This window comes from Siphateles boraxobius, unplaced genomic scaffold (genome assembly GCF_051911475.1).
Source record: "Siphateles boraxobius isolate OS27281-9 unplaced genomic scaffold, OSU_SipBor_1 27, whole genome shotgun sequence".
Classification (NCBI taxonomy): Eukaryota; Metazoa; Chordata; class Actinopteri; order Cypriniformes; family Leuciscidae; genus Siphateles; species Siphateles boraxobius.
Genome location: NW_027508887.1, coordinates 822,501 through 825,000, shown reverse-complemented (window position 1 = coordinate 825,000; position 2,500 = coordinate 822,501). Strand labels below are relative to the sequence as shown.

The window sequence follows — 2,500 nt, the reverse complement described above, 5'->3', positions numbered from 1 at the left end:
CAGCAAGTGGCTTTGAGCCAAAGACGAACGAACAAGTTCAAACAAGACTATTAAGAGTGACATTTAAGGGATAATAATGTATATTCATTGTACACTTATTACATTTTTTTTTTTACCACAGGGTAATTACAGGGACATATTGAATTGAGATTAATGTTTTAAATCTTACATGTTAAATCCATTTTGTACAGCGTACAAACCTCGTCGAGACAAGATGATCACGATAATATTATCAAACTCTGTAAACAATAAATCAACAATGATTTCATTTTCAATACAATCAAAAACGGAGACGCAAGATGGCAAGTTGTCTTTGAATGAAATGAGCGCGCGTCTGTTGTGATGCATGGATGTGTGTTGTGTTATAATGCGTTGCTGTTGACAACGGTCATTATAAGGAAGGAAACGCCACAGAATCTTGCTTTAGAAAGTGCATAAAGCTGCTTGTTTTATTTGTTGTTTGTTGATTTTCAGATATAAAACTTGTTGAAATGTTTTCAGTGTGAGCATCAGTTCTTTTTGAACACTTTCATCTCGTTTTAACAAAACCGTGATATTGATAATCACGATAATTTTGGTCACTTTCATCGTGATATGAAATTTTCATACCGTCCCATCCCTAGTGTGTGTGTATGATGAGCTCAGAATTCTTCATGTTGTGTGTGTGCGTGTTAGAGGCTCGCAGGAGTGGAAGGACTCACTGGAGCATCACATGATGGATTCACTGAGATGTGAAATGGAGGACAGACTCTTTCCATCCCTGAGAGACGGACTGAAGATGTGAATGAAATATCCAGCAGCTTTATGTGATTTGTGTGTGTGACAGTGAGGCACTAAAGTGCTCTTTATCACACAACGTCTTTCACTTTCGTTACTTTCAGGTTCTTCTGTTTCTAGCGTTTAGACCCATTTCACATTTAAATAGAATGGAAAATATAAAAAATAAAAATAAGGCTCTGGTATTAAGAAGCGTTTTGGTCGATCGGATCACAAGTAGGCGATAAATACAGCTGTAAAACGCTTTAAGCTTGTCCACTTTTAGTAGAAAACACATACAACCGGATTGATTTCGTAGTGTAAACGCTCATGTGTTCAAACGGCCACAAAACACCGTCTTCTCTCCGTCTACTGATCTAATGCATGAACATTACAGGAGGAGCTCCAGCCAGACGCGGTTTAAATTTTATCGGATGAAGACCCAAGTTTGGTTTGAAGATGGAAAACGCACCAAGCACAATGTTCTCCATCATTCCTGATTTCTTACACACACTCACAGCGTTCGGCGGGTCTTGAGACTGTCAGAGCAGAAACTAAAGCTGATGCTCAGCGTGTTTTTCCCATCATGAGCTTATTTTGAGCATTATATCTAAAGACTAAAGATCTGAAAGATCTGAAAAAACCCAAACATTTAACAGTTCACAGACATCAGAACTGAAGTGTTTACTCCGTCACAAGTGAAAGTGATAAAGAAGTAAAAATACAGAAGTATTTGCTTTTAAAGGGGTCATGACATGAGAAACCAAATTTGCCTTGATCTTTTGGTATTTAAAGCAGCACTAAGTAAGATTTTTTTACCTTTAAATAATGTTTCCAAAATCGTTTCAGTGGTTCATCAAGTCGTGACATGGTGAAATGCACTTATGCCACAGCTTTGTTTTTTTATCTGATATATCCACGCTATGTAAGCGTTTCTGTAGTTCTAATGAGACATAAGAAAACTACTAATTTGACTTGCTTTACAGCAAGCGTTACAATTGCTACAATTGCTCGTTTGAGACGTCTCAATACATCATACTTTCATAAAATCATGCATCATCCAGAGAGCATGTGGGCGTGCGACCGTAGGCTGCGGTAGGCTAAATTATTTAGGACAGCGGTTATGTGCAATTCCGCTTCCAACCTGTAGGGCGACCGCAGAGGAAAAGTCACTTGGTGTTGCTTTAAGAGGTCTTCGTGCCATTAAAACTTCCTGCAAGTTTCATAGCTTAAGACGTCCGAACAATTTATTTAATCAAGCTCTAAATACAGCTCGTTGTGGATCCATGGTATGAAGTGACGTACCAGTCGTTTGCATATGAACACCTCAAGCGCAAGATAACTACGCCTCATTTCGCATCATCGCATCATTGTGGCGCCCACAGGTGTTCAGTCGACGTGCAGCGAGTCGGTTTACGAGAAGATCGCGACGCCACGCAGACGTGATGTTCCTGGCTGTGGACAAACAACATGTTTGAATACGCTGCCGAAAGATCCAGACGTCAGGGAAAAATGGATGCAGTTTATTTTTTTGCGGACGTCCCAGTCACGGCAGTGTTAATTTAATTGTGTGTTCTCTACATTTCAAAGATGAATATTTTGAGAACAAATGGCAGTATGATGCTGGCTTAAAGATCAGGCCGTGCCGACTATTCTGGGCCCAACAACGACGCCGCACACTGTAAATAATGTATTTAATCTTAAAACTACTTTTTATGCATAAGCACTGACGTTAGCCAATCAT

The 2,500-nt window shown here is 39.4% G+C and overlaps 1 protein-coding gene across 2 annotated transcripts in view; it reads left to right on the top strand.

Annotated features, from left to right (window-relative positions):
* The window catches only part of plxna1b (plexin A1b), a 142,927-nt gene that overhangs the window by 14,358 nt on the left and 126,069 nt on the right, over positions 1-2,500 (top strand). The window lies entirely within an intron of this gene.